The sequence below is a fragment of the Cupressus sempervirens genome, chromosome 1, assembly GCF_028749045.1.
Source record: "Cupressus sempervirens isolate cs-2001-9-10 chromosome 1, ASM2874904v1, whole genome shotgun sequence".
Taxonomy (NCBI): Eukaryota; Viridiplantae; Streptophyta; class Pinopsida; order Cupressales; family Cupressaceae; genus Cupressus; species Cupressus sempervirens.
In genome coordinates this window covers 308956181-308980197 of record NC_143118.1, presented here as the reverse complement: position 1 = coordinate 308980197, position 24017 = coordinate 308956181, and the positions used below count along the sequence as shown (strand labels likewise).

At 33.2% G+C, this 24017-nt stretch overlaps 1 pseudogene across 1 annotated transcript; it reads right to left on the bottom strand.

Moving 5' to 3' along the window:
• Positions 1 to 19598: 19598 nt before the first annotated feature.
• On the bottom strand, positions 19599 to 21906 carry LOC149577337 (uncharacterized; annotated as a pseudogene). Its single transcript, XR_016363345.1, has 3 exons — positions 21657 to 21906; positions 21033 to 21573; positions 19599 to 20761 (listed from the first exon to the last, which is right to left on the bottom strand). The product of XR_016363345.1 is annotated as an uncharacterized LOC149577337 (transcript).
• Between the last annotated feature and the right edge of the window lie 2111 nt (positions 21907 to 24017).

Genomic DNA, 24017 nt, shown 5'->3' with positions numbered 1-24017 from the left:
CTATCCTCTTCACATATTTCTTCTATTCTATTTATATTCCCCCTTTTACATTGTTGGCTTTGTTTCCATGGGTTTTTGCACTTAAAGCATACATTTTTCTGAAATAGTTCTTCCCTCTTTTGACATTGAAGTAGCTTACTCCATGGTTCTTTTCAAATATAGCAGGGTTTTCCTTTGTGTTCTCTCTTGGGTTGTTCATGAGAGAGTACCTTGGGCCCAAAATTATTAGGTCTTTCTCTAGAGTTATTGGGTTCAATTTTCTTTAAATTTCTGATGACTTTCTCTAAACTTTGGTTCTTAAGGGCTTTTATATGTGTTTTAACAAAAACTTTAAGTCCTATAAATAGATGAGTAAGTTGGCTCTAAGATAGACTTGGAACCACTACTGATAAATCTTGAAATTGATTTGTGAATTATTCGATTGGACTTGATTGTTTGACTTGAGTTAGCTCTTAGAAATACCATTCATGATATCTTTAATCAGACCTATTCTTCATCCTTTGAGTGAAATCACTATAGGTGGTAATTTTTTTGTTTACTAGAGAAGTTTTTCCATAGTGCCACAATTTGTGGGATGACCCCTTCAAATGAAGTGTGAAAAACTTACTAGCTCCTTATTTGGTCATTGAACTATATGATAAATATGTGTCTAATTCTTGGATCCATGATTGAGGAGATTCTTCTCTTAAACCATTATAACATGGTAGTTTTATTTTATTTATTTTCTCTTGAATGTCTTTATCTACATGATTTTTCTTGTTATTTTCTATGATTTTGGTTTTGTAGTATTCTTTGAAAGAAATGATTTGTTGAGTGCTTGGATCCAATCTTGCAAATAACACTATTTTTGGTTTTTTCTTCTTCTATAATGGTTTCTCCTTTTGGAATAAACGAGGGAAAAGTATCTTGAACAGTTGAAATTTGTGATAAAGGTTCATTTTCCTTGTGATTAAAATGACAGTCTACGTTTGTGGTTAGCCTTTCACTCTGATTGTTATTCTGACTTAATTTTTGTATAGATTGTATTAGTAGTTTATTGGATTTTTCAATTCTTTCAATTGTTTTTCCATTAAGCTTGTGAATTATTGGGCTAGTTGTTTGGCCATTGTATCGTAAACTAATTAAAGTTTCACAGGATGACACGATTATGTATTGGTACCATGTAATATCCCCACAATAAAATTAGTCAAACTTGTAAAAAAATAAATTAGAATCTTGGTAGTAACAAATCTTATTATACTTTCCTACCCTCTATCCTAAACCCAAACCTTAAAGGCATCTCTAGATTAGGTTTCCTAACCCTTAGTTATTTAACTATATTTTCTAGAATGCTCTCTTTAAGTTTCACATATGAATATGTTGACACCATTATAATATTCTTACCATTGTACTTCCACAATAATGTTCATCAGATGGAGATAATTCAGGCATACCAATATTATAGAGGCTGTATTCCTATAATTTTGTGTTTGACCAAATGGGTATTATACCCATTTCTAGTACCAAAACTTTATATATCCTTCCTTATGAAGTTAGAAAAATGGATAGTTAGACTCATCTTTTGTACTAACATTGGCATTAGACTTATAATTTATCACATCAATGAAATAAGAGTAATCCTATTTCTAATAGTGATACAAAAAATCATAGTCCTCCTTTAATTAACTTATTAGTTGTTCTTAAATACTATATTTTTATAGATTTCCCTTTTCTAATGGATTTAATTCTTCATCCAAGAAATATTACCTTCATGTTGATTATGTTTAATAAATATTATATTCTTAATATTTTATATAAACAAAAAATAATAATGATGATGCCAAAAACATTCCTTTGGAATGTGCACCCCTAATGCAATGTTAGGGAGTACCATCCATTTAAGGTTGTAGTTCCTTTTGTCTACTATAGTATACACATCTTGGTAACGTAAATCTATTGGAATCTCCTTGTTATATTGCACTCTTGTATTTGCTTCCATGTGCTCTGTCCCACGTGTCCATGTCATGCTTCCTGAGTGAGTTTTGTAGCTCAATGATTTGAATATTTTAAAAACAAAATATTTCCATGCTATTTTTACCCTACCAAATGGTCTTTAAGTATGTGTGATGCTTCCCTTTTGAGTGGCATGACTCATGACCATGTCACTTGGGATGGGTAATTTAGTTTATTTTGAACTTATTTATGTTCACCACCTTAGTTAAAATATTAGTTCCCTTTCTTAATTTTAGAGTAGATATTACATGCCATTTTCACCCTATCGAATGGTCTTTAAGTATGTGTGATGAATCCCTTTTGGGTGACATGGCTCATGACCATGTCACTTGGCATGGGTAATTTAGTTTATTTTAAACTTATTTATGTTCACCACCTTAGTTAAAATATTAGCTTCCTTTCTTAATTTTAAAGTAGATATTAGATAAGACTGATATTGGATATTGATATTGAATAGCGATATTGTATATTGAAGTAACATAGTTATTTAAAATTATTTTAAAAATATAATTTTCAACAAATAAGATTGTTAATATATACTATATTATTGATAAATTTTGTAACTTTATTGGTTAAATTATAACTCAATTGAGTTCCATTGCACTTACCCTCTTACATGCTTGACTCATGTAGCACTCGACAAAAATTGGAAGGCTCGATGATTATTGATGTGCTCCACACCTACATCTTCCTCGACACATGGGTATGTGCAGGATCATGGTCAACCAAACTATGCTATTAAGTGGCAATAAAAAATTAGAAAATCAGGGTTATGTCAACTTGACGTGCAATTTTCTACTTGTTATTAGCTTTACATCAAAAAATTGAAAGAAAAGAATCTCTAGGAGATTGAATCTAGTTTCTAAACTACTAGGACTCATCTCAAAAAAATAAAAATTGATTAGTCAAAATTTTGAATTTTAATGCAATATTACAAAAATTTTAGAACAAAAATAAGAAGTAGATGTGTTTGACCACCTTAATCAAAATCAAATGATAATATTTTATAACAATAATCTAGATATAAGTAGTGGACTCATGCCTAGATGAGACACATATTTTTGGATATTTTTATTCTAAATAAATATTTTTTGACTTTAGTATTTTTTGAATAACAAAACTCTCGTGTCTGACCACCATAACTAATTCAAAACTTTGCAAAATTTAATTTTTCAATTTTTTTTCCTTATAGTGGAAGAAACATAGAATGTGATGCATCTTTTGGATTTAAAAAATGTTTTACCATTTGAAAGTTATAGTTTTTTTTCAAGTAGTGTGTCAGTCAGCACTTTATATGTAACTCCATTAGAAAATAAATAATAATTACTTACTAAACTCATAATTTGACAAACCTTACATTTATCGAAAGATAAGAACATTCTTAAGAAACCATTTTCATTTCATCAAATTTTGGTAGAAAAAAAGTCATCAGCTACATGTTTGAAGTAAAAATCACATGAAAATAGGCGAAAAACACATTTTAAGGATGTTTTTAAAGTTGACCATATAGGGTTGGTATCAAAAGATATAGTAGACCTTATAAAGATATTAGTTGTTTTCATTTAGGATAGGGTGGGTTGGAAAAAAGTTGGAATAGATTTTGAAATGGTTTGAGGCATTTTAGAATTACATATTTTTCAAATCACCACTTTTTGGCACACCATGATCCTACAGATACCCACATACTGAAGTTGTATACTTCTTAATGTAGCTCAACCTTCATTGTGTCTCCGTAGAAGTGTTGAACGACCAACTTTGTCATGTAAATAACTAAGTATTTTAAACTAATACACAATACTAAGATTTCCTTTCAGGTAAACAATTTTATAGTTTACTATAGCTCGATAGTGGCTATGTGATGCAGGAGCATCCAGAGGTATAAGGGCAATCCTGTGTCACCCAAAAAAATGTACTCAGACTTAGTTTTTGTTTCATATCTTTACATTTTTGGATACCCATTTGGGTCAAATAAAGGTTCCAACTCTCACAGTTCCACTAGCAATGCGTTTGAAAATCTTGAAAAAAATAGGAGCATGTATTTGGGCCATCATTTTGGTAAAATAGAAGGTGTGAATTGGCCAGATGAATGTAATCATGATTTAGAACATTCTAGAAAAAGAATCAAGTCAATAGGCCCCACGGTTTGAAAGTTATTACAGTTTTTTGAGTTTTGGAGACCTCCTAAGAATGCTTCAAAGTCAGGTTTGGGGCATTAAATGACCTCACAAAGGGTCAAAAATGTTGGATGAGTGAAGCTTGTCCATATGGCTATAGAGTTCTTTGAGAGCTTTCCAAAAATGTAAACGGTTCGTCAATCGGAGCTACGGTTCAAAAGTTTTGCCTCCCGAAAGTTCGGTTTCCGTTTCTGAATTCTTCTAGATTTGCACCGACTTCTAACGTTGCTTCTGGAACCTTCTATTTTGTCGGTAGATTCCTACTAGAACTTTCTAGAATGTACTCCTAGTCCTTAACCCTTCGGGGTCTATTTAAGGAGATTTTAGGCATTGTAAAAAGCAGTTCGGAGTGGAGTTTGAGAGGAGGTACTGAAAAGAGAAATTATCTCCAGATTTATGCTATTGTAAGCCCTTAGGGCATGTTTTGAAGTTTATTTTTTCTATACTATTTGTAATAGATTATTTTATTAGTTAATATAATTTTTCTCTTTCTGTTGTGTCCATTTTGTTCTTGGATTGTGTCCCCACCAAGTGGTATCAGAGCTGGTTTTCCTGAGTGTGTAGACAGAACGATGACTGTGAGGCAGTTTGCACCAAGACTGTGTGGTTGTGGGTTTGAGTTAAGAAGATGCCTCCATGAAGAGAGTGTGGTGGAAGGGCCAGAGCTATTAATCCTGAGGAGGTTAGAGCCCTCTAAAGGCAGCTGCAGGCATTGCAAGAGGAGCTCCGTAGAGGAGCAAATGTTGCTGCAGGTGACAACAATGAGGATGACAATGAAGAAGAAGTAATAGGACTAGAAGGGGAACTTGATGGGGAAGTTCTGAATCCTATAGAGGAAAGGCTTTTTAGGTCCATTACTAAGTTTGGGAAAAGACCTACAATTGAAGTGGATGTATTTTCAAAAAATCTCAAACCAGATGAGTTGATCGATTGGATCAATGAACTGGAAGAATACTTTGAGTATGAGGATATCAGGGACCCAGATAGGGTTAAGTTTGCAAAGGCCAAACTGAAAGGCCATGCCAAAATTTGGTGGCAAGAGGTTCAATTGGAAAGAAATAGAAGAGGAAAGGAGAAGATCACAAGATGGGATCGCATGGCTGACAAATTGAAGAAGCAGTTCATTCCTGTGGACTACGAGCTTGATCTGTTTAAGAAGATGCATGGGTTAAAGCAATTAGGAAGATTAGTCCAACAATATACAGAGGAGTTTTATTGACTCTTGATTAGAGTGGGGCATGCAGAAGCAAATAAGGAGAATGTTTCTCGTTATATCAGTGGGTTGCGACCTAACATCTAGGAAGAATTAAGTCTGGTAAGAATGACCAGCATTGAAGAGGCATACCAGTTTGCCATATGAGTTGAAGAGAAGTTGAATAAAAGGTTTTAAGGAAGACAAAGAGGGTGCGGTCAAGGAGGAAGGGGAAGCGGTAGATCATCTGGAGGCCGCAATAAAACCCAAAAGAAAAATGAAGATGTGGGTACTAGCAAGAACCAGAGGAATGAGGGTTTCAACCGCTCCCATGATCAAGACTTTTGAAATCAAAGAGGAAGAGGTAGAGGACGTGGACAAGGAAGAGGAGGCTTCCATGGTACCTATTTCCATTGCAGTGAAGAAGGTCATCGTGCCTTTGAATGCCCTCAATGACAAGGAAGGATAGATAGGAGAGCTGAGGGCCAAGCTAGGGTTGCTCATGTGGATGAGGATGCACAATCATCACATTCAGAGGATGCAAAAAGAGGAGAGACCTTGGTAAATGAAAGAGTCCTACTAAGTGGTGAGATTGAACCAGGACAACAGAGGAGTCTGTTCTGTACCAGATGCAAGTCTGAGGATAAATGTTGTGACGTGATCGTTGATGGTGGTAGCACTGATAACTTCGTATTAGAAGAGATGGTCTCTAAGCTGAAGCTCAAGAGGGAGAAACATCCCTAGCCCTATCGAATTGCTTGGGTAAAAGATGATCATAAGGTCCTGGTAAGTGAACAATGTTTAGTGAAATTCAAAATTGGGAGTTACCATGATGAAGTTCTCTGTGATATTATTTCGATGGATGTTTGCCATCTATTGTTGGGTAGACCATGGCAGTTTGATAGACATGCAGTACATGATGGACATGCAAACACATACTCTCTGACAAACGATGGAGTTCGCCACAAATTGAAGCCCATGAAAAAGGAAGGTGAAAAGGTATGTAGCAGTGCTAGGATTTGTCTTGTTGATGGAAGGAAGTTTTTAGATGGCATAAAACGTCAGCATATGTGCTAGGCTTTGATTCCTACGAAAGATAAAGAAGGTAGTAGTGAAATACCATTTGAAGTTTCAGATTTACTAGCGGATTTTGGAGATATTATCTCTGATAATGTTCCAGATGGACTGCCACCAGTAAGGCAAATTAGTCATCAGATAGATCTAATTCCAGGAGCTAGTTTGCCTAACAAGGCTGCTCATAGGATGACTCCTACCGAAACAGAGGAGCTAAATAGACATGTTCAGGAGTTGTGGAGGAAGGGCTTGATTCGAGAGAGCTTGAGTCCATGTGCAGTACCTACAGTAATCGCACCAAAGAAGGATGGAGAGTGGAGGATGTGTACAGATTCTTGAGCTATAAATAGGATCACCATCAAGTACCAGTTTCCTTTGCCAAGGACGGATGATATTATGGACTGCTTGAGTCGAGCTCAGTACTTCACAAAGATAGATCTGAAGAGTGGTTATCACCAGATACGGATTCGAGAAGGAGATGAGTGGAAAAAAGCCTTCAAGACCAAGGAGGGTCTTTATGAGTGGTTAGTCATGCCCTTTGGATTGACGAACACCCCAAGCACCTTCATGTAGCTCATGAATGAGGTACTTAAGAAGTTCTTGGAAAAATTTGTTATGGTCTATTTGGATGATATTTTAATTTTCAGCAAGACTTTGGAAGAACATTTATTGCATATTCATAGTGTCCTTGAAAGGCTAAGGGAAGAGAAACTGTTAATTAATCTGAAGAAGTGTAACTTTGCAAAAAGGGAGTTAGTCTATTTGGGGTTTTTTATATCACCTTAAGGTCTCAAAATGGATCCGGAGAAGATAAAACCCAATGGCCTGCTCCAAGGTCTGCTACTGAGGTAAGATCATTTCATGGTCTGGTTAGTTTTTACAGGAAGTTTATTAAGAATTTCAGTGGCATATGTGCACCCCTAACTGATACAATAAGAGGGGATAGAAAAGAGTTCAAATGGACTATAGCAGCTGCGAGAAGTTTTGAATTGCTGAAGAAGAAGGTGACAGAACAACCTGTGTTGGCACTTCCAAATTTTAGAAAGGTTTTCCAAGTAGATTGTGATGCTAGTGGAAGCGCTATTGAGGCTGTATTAAGCCAAGAAGGTAAGCCTATTGCATATTTTAGTGAAAAATTGAATGATGCAAAGAAGAAGTATTCTGTTTATAATCAAGAGTTCTATGGAATAGTTCAGGCCTTAAAGAAATGGAGGCATTATTTATTGCCAAAAGAATTTTTTTCCATACTGATCATCAGGCATTACAGTACCTAAATAGCCAAGGTAAATTGAATCAGAGGCATATGAAGTGGGTAGAGTTCTTGCAGAGCTATACATTTGTGTTGAAGCATAGAAGTGGAAAATCTAACAGGGTTGCAGATGCACTAAGTAGGAGACAGTTGTTGCTTACATTAATGCAGGTTGAAGTAGTTGGGTTTGATGAACTCAAGAATTTGTACCCTGAGGATCCTGATTTTTCTGAAGCCTGGAAAGCTTGTAAAGAACTTGTTGTTGTAGATAGAACCAAGTGGTTAGACTATTTGATTCAGGATGGCATGTTGTTCAAAGGTAGTCAATTGTGCATTCCAAGGAGTTCCATGAGGGAAAATCTGATTAAGGAGAAACACAGTGGAGGGATAGCAGGACATTTTGGTCAAGATAAGACCATTGCCATTCTTAGAGAACATTATTTTTGGCCTCAAATTTCACAGGATGTGAAGAAGTTTGTACAAAGTTGCCAGGTTTGTCAAGTTGCCAAGGGGTTTAGTCACAATACTGGCCTATATCAGCCATTGCTTGTTCCATCAAGGCCACGGGAGGACATAAGTATGGATTTTGTTCTTGGACTGTCGAGGACACAAAAGGGTAATCACTCAGTATTCGTGGTGGTTGATAGGTTCTCCAAAATGGCACATTTCATTCCATGGCACAAAACTCATGATGCTGTCCATATTGCAAACTTGTTTTTCAAAGAGGTGGTAAGACTACATGGTCTTCCAAGGAGTATAGTTTCTGACAGAGATACTAAATTTGTGGGGTATTTCTGGAGGACATTGTGGAAGAAGTTGAGAATAGACTTGAAATTTAGTTCCACGCATCACCCACAAACTGACGACCAAACAGAAGTGGTAAACAAAAGTTTGGGCAATTTGCTGAGATGTTTAGTTGGGAATAAACCTAAGGGATGGGATTTGATTCTACCACAAGCAGAGTTTGCTTACAATAACTCTATAAATAGAAGTACTGGAAAATCACCATTCCAAATTGTATATGGGAATAGCCCAAGGACTGCACCAGAATTGAGGAAGATAGAACAAGGGGAGGGGACAAGAGCTGAAGCTGAGGAATTTGTTGACCATATTAAGCGTCTACATGAGGAGGTTCAAGCACACATTACCAAGATGAATCAAGAGTATAAAGCTAGGGATGATCAAAGGAGAAGACATAAGGAATTCCAAGTAGGGGATCTAGTCATGGTGCACTTACGAAAAGAAAGATTTCCAGTTGGTACTTACAACAAGCTAAAAATGAAGAAATTTGGCCCCTGCAAAGTTTTGAAGAAACATGACTCAGGAAATGCATATGAGGTGGAGCTGCCAGATGGTATTCACATTTCTCCCATTTTCAACATTGCAGATTTAACAGAGTATCATGATGATGGTGTAGATGAGGAGATAGTGTTAGAGCCATGTCCAATTCCTACTTCTAAGAAGGAGGAGATAGAAGACATTCTAGATCATCGTGTGGGTAGGAGTACCAGAAACAGGCAGTATGAAGAGTATTTGGTCAAATGGAAAGGATGAATGATCGAGGACTCAACATGGATTTCAGCAACTGAGGTTTCCCATTTGGGATTTCCTCTACCATCCATAAAGTGACAGGGTCACTTTTCAATCTACCCTGGGTGTCTGATGCAGGAGCATCCAGAGGTATAAGGGCAATCCTGTGTCACGCAAAAAAATGTAATTAGACTTAGTTTCTGTTTCATGTCTTTACATTTTTGGATACCCCTTTGGGTAAAATAAAGGTTCCAACTCTCACAGTTCCACTATCAGTGCGTTTGAAAATCTCAAAAAAATAGGAGCATGTATTTGGGCCATCATTTTGGTAAACTAGAAGGTGTAAATTGGCCAGATGAATGTAATCATGATTTAGAACATTCTAGAAAAAGAATTAGGTCAATAAGCCCCACAGTTTGAAAGTTATTGCAGTTTTTCGAGTGTTGGAGACCTCCTAAGAATGCTTCAAAGTTAGGTTTGGGGCATTAAATGACCTCAAAAAGGGTCAAAAAATGGGGGATGAGCAACGCTCATCCATATCGCTATAGAGTGCTTCGAGAGCTTTCCAAAAATGTAAACGGTTAGTCAATCGGAGCTACGGTTCAAAAGTTATGCCTCACAGAAGTTCGATTTCCATTTCTGGATTCTTCTAGATTTGCACCGACTTCTAACGTAGCTTCTCGAACCTTCTATTTTGTCGGTAGATGCCTACTAGCACTTTCTAGAATGTACTCCTAGTCCTTAACACTCTGGGGTCTATTTAAGGAGATTTTAGGCATTGTAAAACGCAGTTCGGAGTGGAGTTTGAGAGGAGGTACTGAAAGGAGAAATTATCTCCAGATTTATGCTATTGTAAGCCCTTAGGGCATGTTCTGAAGTTTATTTTCTCTATACTATTTGTAATAGCTTATTTTCTTAGTTAATATAATTTTTCCCTTTCTGTTGTGTCCATTTTGTTCTTGGATTGTGTCCCCACTACTATGATATCATGAGGTAATAAGTAGAATTCTACTATGAGTCGATAATGCAAGAAATAATAATTTGAAAGTCTCAATCAAAATTTTTAAAAGAGTTGATTAATGTGTACACTAAGTGATTATTTTTGAATGTTGTAATGTTTTATTTGTATTGAAATGTTTGAAAAGAACTGTATGATAACACAACATAACTGATTACGTTTCAATTATTTAACATGAATTTACTAAATTTAAACATGATTTTCAAAGTCTCTTCTCTATTTTTTCTACATATATATATATATATATATATATATATAACCTTAAACTCTAATATCCAATGTATAGTATATACCTTTTTTTATGAAAAAGGTACATATTTTTAACTCCCTAAAAAATAAACTCTTCCACACCTAGTTGAATAGATTTTTTTTTTTGGAAACTCGTTTTCTTTTTCTCCCTAATTTTTAATTTATTTAATATTTTCTTGTTAACTAAGTAGATGTATGTACCTGTACCATTGTATCTGAAAACTCTTGAGACCAAAAAAAAGTTTTCGTCCCTAATTCATATATATCATAATTCTTATCAATAAAATATATAAAATTGGAATATAGATAATTTATATTAGATATTATACATTCAAATTTATCATAATGTAATATCTTATCCTCAATTGTGATCTTTTGATAGCCATACCTCCCCAATTTTTTTATTGGCATTTGATAGCTTTAAAATAGAAATCATCATGAGGCTTGGGAAGTGGAGTCCTTTATAAGAATTCAACAACCCTAAGTGAGGTGGAAATTTATCCACAATGACTTCCTCTAATTCGGTGACAACCACTTTCATTATAGCTTCTTCTTATACTCAATAATTCTTCGGGTTGGATGATTTCTTTTGTATATAAAACACGAGCTTAGATAGAGCTAGAGTCCCTGTCTATTCTAACAAAATTGAGTATAGTTTTCTTTGGAAGAAGCCACCTGTAATTCTATTAATAATTATTATTTTAAAATATAATAATAGATTTAAATGGAGAAATGGGATATGCAATGAACTTAGACAACACAAATTTTAAACCATTTAAAACTAAAACAATTATGAAGAAGGTAGGTGTATATAGTACATCTAGATAGAATAACACATTACACCTTTTGAAAAGAGAACAATGAATGAGACTTAAGGTAGGTAGTAGAATTTAGTAACATGTTTGATTTTTTTGTAGTGTTCACTAAAAGAATGGAATATTTTTTTTGTGTTTTTACTATATGAAAGAATAATATTTGATTTTTCGACATATGTTACAATATTTAATAATATTATTTTTAATAAGATGTTTTTTAAGAGTTTTTTTTTTTTTTTAATTTAGTAAATATATGATCTTATTACTCAAATATTCTTTTAAAAAGATATAAAATTATTGACTGCTCAAAGCCCCTACTTTAGAAAACTGTAAAAGAAGCAAACTTGACCCAAGTAAAACATTGTAAAAGAAACAAACTTCAGACAAGTCAATAGTTATAACCTAAAGGTTGCAAAAGAAGAAAACTTCAAACAAATCACTAATTATAATCTAAACATTACATTGTGTGAAAGGTAACCAATATACCACACGAAACAAAATAGAAACTTCCCCTATTACAATATTTTAATATGCATATTAATCTCAAAAGAGCTTAGGAATATACATATTTATGAGTTAAAGATGAACAATAAACTTTAATGATTGGATCATTTCATACAAGGAAACAATAATTTTTAAATAATACTTGAAAATTTTAAAAAAATATCACAAAGTTTGACCATTATATATCAAAAAAAAAAAATTTAATTAACAATTCAAACCCAAACCTAAAATATAATTTTTATAACCTTCCTTGTTTACCAAACTGACACTAACTAGTACTAAAGTGATTACGTATTATAACAAATTACAAAACTACCAATAAAAATGTAGGTTCGCATGTCTTGTCCAAAGTTGATGTGACAAATGTAAAGAAATTTATTTTATTTGTAATGTAGTGTATTTTCTTACTTTAAGTAGAATTTAGTGAGTTTGTTACAATGAATAGTATTAAAGCCTGATTTTTTTCCTTTAGAATTTAGAGTGTGGAAAATTAATGTGATGCTTAAATAAGGTTTGAAATGTTTAACACAAATTCTAAAACTTGAGTGCTGTTTTGAAAGATGGATGATAGAGAAATGCCAAGATCTATAGATCTGTTGGTCAAAAATTTAAGATGGAAGAGGGAAACATGACAAAGAATGTGGCCGATTCAATTTCAAAAAATGGTAAAATTCTAAGCTCTATCAGAGATTTAGAATTATAATTCTTGTTGTGTTATAGATTTTGACAATAACATTTTATCTTTAATTACAAATTATTTCTCAATAGGCTTATTATCATGCCTAGAATGAGGATTGCAACAACTTTCATCATGTGAGCTTTGCTTGCCTATGCAATGGAACTGCTAAAAAATGCTAAACCTTCAAGCTTTCTATAAAGATCAAATAGTTTACATGTCACTTGATAAAATTGGTGCTAGCCTTTTCAAATACCAACCTCACAATGATTGCCTCTATAACCAATTTATTTATCCCAAATTCCCTCAAGTCTTTGGACAAAGATAAGTCTTTCTTTCTTTGTCAATTGCAAATATGTCAATGAATTCTAGCAAGCTAATCTGACCTACACTATTAAGGTTGATGAGATGTACCTAAAAATTTCCAACAAAAAATTGCGAGGAAATTAGAAATGAGAGAGAAAAAATGTAATATTGGTGACAATGACTAGGATGCCAAAATAAAATAAAAAGTGGTATCACTATGTCATGTGTTCCCTACACATCAAAAACTAGACTAGGGCATCAAATATGTGTACTTATGATACCAATGTTTAACCCATGCACCAGATCATCTCTCATGTAGAGATGATCCTTACAATGAATTATGGTTTGAAATTTTCATTTTGTTTCAACCTCTGTACATTAATTTCTTTGAGGTTGCTTCGCTAGAATCACATACCCTATTTACAAATGTGCTAGATGTGGAATGAAGAAATTGTCATGTGGATTATTTAGGATATGCTACCATAAGCATTTTCTATTGCATTTTTTTTATTGGAGAGTATTTTTTGGGAAAAATATGCTGATTATAAAAGAGAAAACCACCGTATAAACTACAACAAATGAATAAAAAATTATTTTAAAAATAATCTAAAGAATAATATAATTTCAAACCATCCTTAAAAAAACTTATTCGTGGTGAAAATAGATAGCAAATGGATGCATATTGAAAAGAAGGTATTCAAGAGAAAGCTTGTACAATAAAATGAAATGGATTGAGAAAATATTATTAACCATTGTTTGAAGAAGTTTGTTTAAATGCAAACATTATATTCTTTTGTACTTTAAATGGCCCCATTTCTAGTCATAGCCCAACACATGAGTAGCCATGACATCTTTCCCTTACCAAAATTCTTCAAACTAAAATAAAATAATTTGAAAAAAGAAGAAGTTTTGAAGTGTTCATCATGTGCAAGCTCCTAAAATAATAATTAAATAAAAATAACAATAATAAAATTTTATGGGCTATTACCATTAAAAAGCCTTTGGTTACTCAGGGAAAGCTTTCACTACCCATTAAATACATGTAATGACTTACTAAGTATAATTTAATAGAATCAGAAAATACATTTAAATTTGTAAGGGAAAACATTTAGAGAAAACCTTCGATAGCAATAGGTAATATTCCTCTACAACCTTTGGATTGCATACGCACAAGAAATCTCAATGAGGTAGGTAAATATCTTAAGGAAAGATTTGCAAAAAAACATTTGGGACATATGCAATTGTTTTGATTTTCTATAGGAGATAGGTAAATTCTTGAATACAATGTTAAGAATTTGTCCCATCTTCTATTTACCTAGTAGCAATATATGTAGGACAAATATTAAATCCTTGACATGTTGTTAAAATTATGACAATTTCTTTCAACAAAAACAAAAATAACCACTAGCTAAAATTAATAGAGCCAATAAAAAAATAGAAATTAAGTGGGAACTTTGATTGTAATAATAATATAGTTCAAAACATAGGATATAAAACTTTATCACAGTTTCGAAATGACAAACTAATAGAATAAAAGCAACTAAAAACTACTCAAGAAAAACATCTTTAATTTTAACTTTATAAATAACTTTAGCACACCGCACAATCTATATTTCAGGTGGCATTTTCTTCTTCATACCGACTATTCAACGATGCACAACCTGTTGTCTAATGTATTTTGCGATTTTTTTTCCGAGTCTTATAATTTATAGCTTCTTGACTTCAACAAGACTTGATAACCATTTTTCAAACAAGTACTCACATACAAAAATATCCTTTTGCACTTCTCCTTGATAAAATAACTCTCTATCCATCAATATTTTCCCAAAGCTTTATGAAATGTAATATTCAAATAAATATATCCTCTTTGGTACCACTTGTGAGTGGACATATGTGCTAAAAATTAAATATATAAATGAGTAGGATTAATACTACACAATAAACTATTAAAAAATAGAACTAAGAAAGAAAGTGGTGACAACAGATAACAAAAGTATTCTATTAATCTAGTTGCACAATAATACATATTAGATAACCTCTATAAATAGAGGACTTCTAGCTATACATGAAGAGTCTAGAGTATACATGTGGATGGTGTAATGTGAAAACACTAACACTTAACAAACTTTCCATGTGTTTGCAAATATATTCAATCATGCACAAACAGGGTAGAGTTAACCACAGTTTCAGTTGCAATAGGAAAAAGATGTGGACTTGGTCTATTCCAATGTCGTCCCTTAATTTATACCACTAAAGACTCTTTATGTGGAATAAATTATTATAATAAGAAATTAAAATAGAATAGGTCCTGACATTGAGCCTTGTTAAGTACTCATTTAAATCATAATAATTATGGTTCCCCTTAGCACTATCACCTATTATCATTTGGGATTTTCCCCAATTAATAAAATGGTGTGTGCATTAGGTTTTTTACCTATGCAAGTGGTTTTGGCTTACCATAAACCCTTCAAAAAAATTTTAAGTTTTTCACCTAAACAAGTGGTTTTGTCTTACCAGGAACCCTTCAAAACTTTTAGGTCTTGCACCCGAATAAGTGGTTTTGGCTTACCACAAACCCTTAAATTATTTTTTAGGTTTTTCACCTAAACAAGTGGTTTTGGCTTACCATGAACCCTTCAAAAAATTTAGGTCTTGCACCCAAATAAGTGGTTTTGGCTTAGCACAAACCCTTAAATTATTTTTAGGTTTTTCACCTAAACAAGTGGTTTTGGCTTACCACAAACCAATCAATAGATTCGCCTAAACAAGTAGTTTTGAATTACCACAAAGCCTTCAAAATTCACAAAAATATTGTTCCAATAATGGGGAAACCAGCTATAAACTTTTCTCATGTACAATAATATTGAGTTTATATGAAAAATAATCTATCTGCCAAGGCATATGGGTGCCCAATCACTATGCTCACTAGCTCTCTAGGAATTTTTTTCAGATACATGGTTCAACACAACCGATAATGCAGCTCTTACTACAACTATCACTAATTTGATCTTCATGATGTTTAACATATTATTTTAGTATACACATCATCTGATGTTTCCTATTCTTAGAGTACCAAACCTTTCTTCCTCTCCCTTTAATTGACAAGAAGGCTTCTCCAAACATTATACATTTCTCACGCATTCAACAACTAGTTATCTAGCCTGATTTCCTTAGGTGGAAACCTTTCTTTCTTCAATTAGATTCTCTCAATGGCAGTAGCTTAGATTGTATCTATAAAGGTTCTCTTCATTATAGGAATTGACTTCAATGATTTATCTTTCTTTTTATTTGGTAGTATCATATATTCTCTATTATATTTTCTTAGACAATAGCGTCACAAATCAACAAAGATCAAAGATTAACACACCCAAAAATAAAATTATAGCCCATGAACCAAACATGCTCTGGTACCATATTAAAAAATAGAACTATGAAAGAAAGTGGTGATAGTAGATAACAAAAGTATTTTATTAATCTAGCTGCACAATAATACTCATTAGATAGCCTCTATAAATAGAGGACTTGTAGCTACAAATGAAGAGTCTAGAGTGTACATGTGGATGGTGTAATGTGACAACACTAACACTTAACTTAACAACCTTGCCATGTGTTTGGAGACATATTCAATCATGCACACACATGGTGGAGTTAGCTACAATTTCAATTGCAATAGGAGAAAGATGTGGACTTGGTCTATTCCAACATAAACTTGCTTTTTTTATTTTCTTGGTTAAAATTTTTTAAATGTGCCTTGTTTACAAAGGAATATGGACATTTCTAGATTTAATTTGTTTAAATTGACATAAACTAGAGATTATAATTTAGAAACAAATACACATGTATAAAATAAAAATAAATAAAAATCAATGATAAAAATAAAAGAGATTATCTGGATACTCTAGAAATTGAATCGATTGAGCTTTTTCATGCAAGACAACTTTATGTTTGGAAAGATTTCTTAGCCTTATTCTTAGCTCTCTTATTCTTAACATCTAGCTCCCTTACAATCAATATTCCTTTTCTCTAATCCCTATTATATAATCTATTTAAAGCCCAACATTGTAGTAAATATCTTATTGAACACCACAATTTCATGCTTATTTTTTAGTTTTTCCTATATTTACTTAAGGTTAGTAGGGGTCATCTCCAAAATATTTTTTCCTCAAAGATCAAATTAGCTTGAATGAAATTCATCTCTTGTTCTACTATAGCTGATTCGCTAAATATCTCTTCTAAAAGTTCTTTATAGAAGCCCAAATTGTCTCATCAACTACAGTTGAAGGTCAAAGTGCAATCTTGATCTTAAATTGTTTCCTATTCTATTGATGAACTCTTTTGTCATTTTCATCTAAATAACATTTAAAAAAATATAAATACTAAAAGTAAAAGCATAATTAAATATAATATAAAAATAGCCTTTATAATCAAATATTATGTAAATATAACATTCCAATAATTAAATCACTCTTTTTTAATTATCTATTGAACTTTTACAAAACTTATATATATATATATATATATATATATATATATATATATATAAAGTATGTTGCCGTAACATGTTCAAATTAGCATTGATTAGATTTACTAATTAAATGCCAACTATAAAATCATCTAGTAGGCCAATAGCCACCAATGGTAATACCCACTAGATCAAAAAAAAGTTATTAACTAGATCGATTGTAAGACTTTAATGATACTAATATGAATGATATATGTAAATAATATTGAATCAATAAGACTAGCAATCACACCTTAGGGTGCAATAGGTATGCCGAAGAGATATTGAAAGTCAAAAAAGTGATCAATTTGGTCTATAATTTGGTCAAATTCCTCGTGAGAAAAAAAATCATGCCCCATTACTATAAAAAGTTAACCTTAAACCTTTATCACAAATATTAAATCACAATCCTAAACATAATTGTAATCTAAAGTAAGATCATAACTTGAATTGCAAACATAACCCCAACCTTAATCATGACATAAGCCTAAACCCCTATCCTAATGGTAGCTTTGACCATAAGAGTAATCATGTTTCTATATCTAGCCTTAATCCTAAGATTAACCCTAACTCTAAGAGAAAATCCTAGTTGCAACCATAATACTATCCATGATGTAACCCCTTAGCCTAACTATAACTTAAACCTGTATACTACCATAATCTCAATAGTAATATTAATCCAAACATTAAACAATAATCTTAAACAAAATCATAAGCTAAGCTATAAATCCAATCCTAAAAATTTAAGCAATATGTAAACCTAAAATCTTATCCAAATGTTAACTGCAACTAACAATCCTAATCAAAACCCTAACCATAATTAAAAACATGATTTAAATCTAAACATAAACATAATTATTATTGTAAACCTAAACTCTTATCCTAATGTTAACCGCAAATAACAATCCTAATCAAAACCCTAACCATAATTACAACCATGATATAAATCTAAACATAACATAATTCTGAAGAATGTCATAACCCAAATTCTAGACCCAATCCTAATCCTAACCATTGCATTAATGTAAACTCTTACCCAATCATAACCCTAAATATTAATCCTAATCAAAATCCTAATCATAACCATGATATAAACTTTAAATCTAACCATAAGCATAATTCTTTAAACCCTAATCCTAACCATAATAATAATAAAGTAATGATTCAAACCTCGACCCCAACCAAGATCCTAATTGCCATCCTACTTCTACTCCTAACCCTAAATTGTAATCCTAATCAAAACCAAACTCTAACCATGAGACAAACTGTCAAGTGAACACTAGAATATATATATATATATATATATATATATATATATATATATAGAAATTGAAAGATAACTTAAAAACTAACAAAATCACAAAAATAATTAAATTTATTAAATTATAATCATAAGTTTAAAAATAATTAATAAGATTTACATTTAACATCTATAACAATTTTATATTATAACTTTAATATTTATTATATTAAATAAATAGTGTATATTGATTATATTATATTATATTATATTATATTTATATTTAATAAATTTAATGTGATATATAATAATAAATATAATTATTTTATTGAATACAATGATATTACTATTGTATTAAATATGACATAGAATATATATTATATTTAATAATTAATATAACAATCATATATTAACAAAAATAAAATTTAAATTAAACTAATGAGAGACTAAATTAATATAATAAAAAATAGATAACTCAATTGGTATGGAAAAATGATATCTTAATATTTTTTACGAAGTCAAAATACTTTTTGATAAGAAATAATCATAAAGCTCATTGCTTTGGAAAGGTTAAATCATACATCAAAGTTCATCCCTAACTTATTTCAGCGATGTAAATCTTCATTCCATTTAGCTGCCGTATGAAATGGAGAGACAATTTAAAAAAGAAAACGTGGCAGAAATCATTCAAAGGATATGGCAAATGTCACAAGCTGAGAAACCGCTCATAAAAACCCATATACCCAAAGAAATAGTTGATGTGGCTAAAGTCCAAACAAAACAGTATTCTATGACTCGTGTCCTATCTTTTGTGGTGATCAATGATCGGACAGTCAAAGACATTTCCATCATCTTGTACTGTGCATTGCTAAATGCTGACCGTAGATGCAATTCTAAAGTTCGAGAACTTCAGTATAGAAACGCCTTCGGCGTAATAAATTTTGTAATTTTCAATAAATTATTATTATTTAACAAATAGGAAGTATGTATGAGATAACAAGTTGGAATTGTCATTTTCTTACTACTTTTGACTAATCAAATTAATAACTAATTCAAATCACACAAAAAAACAACAACAAATAAAACTTGTTAAAATATATAGAAATTTAGAATACATAAACTATAAAGCTACTTTACCCTTCACCTAATCAGACTGATTAAAACAATCAGGTCCCTGCTTAGTAGAAGGAAACTGTAGCGCTTTAGTAATATATTACACTACATGATAGTCAATTATTGCATTGTACAAGAGTTTAACACTGCACGGTCTTGAGAAGCGGAGAGAGAGAGAGGGGTTGTGGAGCCATAGCTAAACATGGTTGCAGCAGCAGAGGGCCAAGAGTGGGACTTGTGAGTCCTACCATCATCAGATTTGAACTTGCAAAGCCCAGAGAGCAAATCATGGGAGACATCATTACCTGAACGCACGAGGTACAGGAGTCCACAACGCTCTGCTACACACCACAGCTTCTCAACAATATCATCCACAAAACGAGACACACCGCACAGCCGGTGGAATCTCGCCCTCGTAACAGCAAAATGTAAGGACTGACGTATAAATGCGAGGACGCCACACGAAGTAATTGCAATGAGACTTCCAAGAACAACCCAAGAGAAGGTCTTAGCCTTACGTGCCAGCATGGCGTAGACTGCGGCCATAAACCCATAAGAGGTGAAGCCAAAGCTACAACAAACAACCAAACTGTTGACAGTCATGAACAACATCTTGTCCCCTGTGGTGAGCTCACAGCTCATCTCCCACATGATACAAACAAAGAGAGCTAGAAAGAAGGCTATGCAGTCGAAAATGATGAAGAGTTTAAAAGAAACGAGGAATATAAGAAGAGGGGTCCCTTGATCATCGTGTAGATGACAAGGGTTAGGAGCAGGGCTCACTTCATTCTCTGTTGCGGGACCCTCCTAATTGAAACCGCCAGGGACAGTGAAGGCAGTGGCACATGTCATGGCAGCTAATAGCGCCGCCACAACTAGTTCTGCATTGCGCCTGTCTTCGTAGGCTTTGTTTACCATGAACCTTGCTTTCATGTACTTTTTATGGCTCACCTTTGGTGCGCAGTACATGAATCGCTTGGACTTACCTCTAAAATCTCTGAGTCTTCTTATTCTCCTGAAAGATTCATGGTACTCCGTGACCTCTTTTGCTATTTCAAACGGTGTCTTGCCCTCGCTGTTGCGAACAAGCTTGTTCATCTCATGAACCTTCAGCAACAAATTCACCATCTACACAGCAAAAAGAAAAAGAAAGAGGGACAATTAGTTGTCTGATCATTTCTTATTTACAAATAGCAGCCAAAAGAAGAGCCTGACCCCATAATACAGAAGGAGGCAGTTACCTCAGCTATTATCTAACCAATACATTTTCTATACATCAAAATCAAATTAGGGGTTGCTTGTAAATGCTTGATACAATTACTAGAGTTATAAAATAAAGAGGGTGGTAAGAAATGATCAATCGTTGAACCTAAAGATTTAAGTGTTCTAAACATCTTACATGCTCGAATTTGTTCCTTGCCGCAATGTGCAAAGGCGTGTCTCCTTGTCGTACAATTGGCTGGTCATCTTGGGTATCTGCTGTGTCACTCGAATTTTTTTCTTCAGCCCTCTTTTTGTTCCTCAAAGGCCTTTGCGAAGGCTTAACTCCTCCATCGCCAGACGTATTTTGGGGACTTTTCTCCTCTGGAAGGTGCTGATCTTCTCCATCAATTGGAGTAGAATTTGTGGACAGCTGGTACGGCTCATTGATGAGTTTTGAGAAGTCTACCTCTGATCTCTTCATTAGATATTCAACAATTTCGACTTGGTTAAGCTCCACGATGCGTTTGAAGTGCGAGTTACTAAAACCTCGACGGCTTCTCTAAAACTCAAACTCACTACCAATTTTAGTGGACTTTCTCCCTCCAAATTGGCAATATCACACAAAGTGGGATCCAATTTAACCAAAATTTCCACCAGCTTTTGGCAATCTTCCCTTACAGCTAGATGTAAAGCCGTCTCTCCTTTTTCATCCGTGTTTGTTATTTTGTTGATGAAACCTGCAGGAACCACCTCATTAAGCAAGAGAAACAAAGTAAACAGAGCTTTTAAGTCAATTAAAAAGGTGTAAGAAGAGATTGACCTGATTGTTGCAGCTTTGGTAGTATCTCTTCCAATGAAGGATCAGTCTGTCTTAGCTGGTTTATGGCACCGACTAAATCACCCTTTTCACAGGCTTCAAAGAAGGCCGATTTGTATTCCGATTTGCTCTCCATTAAAAAAAACACAAGTTTCGTCACGTTGGAGCTTTAAGGCTGCTCAGTGATTTCAAGGCGCAGAATGGCTTGGATCTTTATTGGCAATTTATTTACCAGCGTCCTTGGCTCTTGCCTAGGAAGTTCGAATTCACCTTAGATGAGTAGGGGTTATTTATTTTCCTGGACCCAACAGGAAGTTCGATTTGGCAGACACTATCGTATTCTTGTTTCATCATTCTCTACGTCTGTAGCGTGACATCAAAATAGATTCATCCAGTCCCATCACTGTCATTCACGACTATCACGCACCACATGATGGCACTGGCTATGTTATTAATATTTTGAATTATTAGTCCTAGGGAACTAATGTTTTTGGTGGTGCCTTTTCAATTAATGATAAGACAAGGACAATGATAAAGTTGCATTCTTTGCACATTAAGTTGCATTCTTTGCACATTGATTGGAAGGAGATAAAGATGAATTAATTATGCGAAGTTGGGGGCAAAGTGAATTGTAAAAGTTGTAGAGGGCAGGGCAAGGGTTTTTAGAGGGCTAAAGAAGAAACTAAACATCCTAAGTTTTTTCTATCTCTAACTTTTCCAAAAGGGAAACGCTGCAGGGGGATATCAGCGACACTGTGTACTATTATGTGCAAAAATTTGGCATCATTTGGCTTCAAATAAGTATGTGAGGATGGAATTATCAGTTGCTAAGGTTATGTGATAGTAATGTTTCATGTCTTTTACTTTGTTAAAAACCTACAATTTCAGGTACTTCTTCTTTAAAATGCAATATAAATTCAAAAGTATGATACCCAAGTATATACCCATTTTGCGTTCACTTGATTTCCCCTTTAGAGATGTTTAATTCAATAGATTGATTTGCTATAATGGTGTGTAACAAATGTTTCAAATTATTGGTCCTTGTTTGTACGATTGAAACTTGTTACAAAACTAGGTGCACCGCTAAGGCTTTGAAGAAGAGAAATTGGATTCCTTTCTATATACCCATTTTGCTCAAGAAATGAAAATTTGTTTCAATAAGTGAATTTATCTACCTTAACAGTCTGTAAGGAGTGGTTCGAAATAATTTATGTTTGTGTTTGGCCACAAAGTTTTAAAGCCTATTATTGGTCTATCCATGTTAGTGTAGTTAAACATTTGATGACGTGCATGCCTAAGATTACTCATTACTTCTCATGAACAATTATAAACATTTATTTTTCTATAGACTGCAAAATGTTACTTTTTTTCCCTTTCTATCAATAGCAATGATTTCTTCAATGTTTTCACTTTTAGAGATCTTTTTGACCTCAATTTACATTTACTTGGAAAACAAAGCACCTCAATGTTTGTGATGTCGGGTTCTACAGAGAGTCAAATGAATATATAGTTTGTGACATTTTTAGACTGAAAGTACTGTGCTGAAATGAAACTCCTAGAGCCAGTGATTAAAATAAAAAATTTTCCATAAGTTATCCAATTCACTAGTATGTAACAATTAAAATTGTTATTATATAATTCATAATTGTTTACCTATATTCTTTGTCAAATATGTTCATATTTGACCGCCTCTGTCCAATATGGTATCTTTCACTGTATGCATTGATAGAATCATCTAATTATTTTGAATCAATATTATAGGCAAAAGCCTAAAATAAGATACAAATATCAACACAGATTCTGCAATATACTCTTGTAACCCACACGAATAAAAAACTAAAAATGAAGCTTCAATTAGTGATTTATGGTTGCAAGTCAAAACCCCAAAGCCATCTTAAATCAGGAATGTTCAAATAAGTATCAAAAACAAGTTTTGAAAATGTGAAGAGACGCATAGTAGAGCATTGAACTTGAAATTCAAAAAAAATCCTTCATTTTCAGCCCACTCTTCTAGCATAGCATTATAAAGTTCCAACTGGCATCATGCCTCTTTCTAACCATCTCACTTCTACATTTGTAGGAACAACCAACGAATGTAGCAACAATAGCTTACAAGAACAGAGCAACTGCCCTCAAATCTAGCTGAAATATATTAGAGAAACAACACCATTTTGCTCACTTCTGTGCCATTAAAATATACTTTCAAGCTTGTTTATTTGAATAGTCATAAAGCCATATCTATAGCCAACAAAATGTGGACTTTACATATGAACCTCTATACAACTGCCACTGCATAGCAAATATTTAATTTCCATAATTTTTGAAGACATGACATCATTTTCATACAGATGAATTTGAAAATTG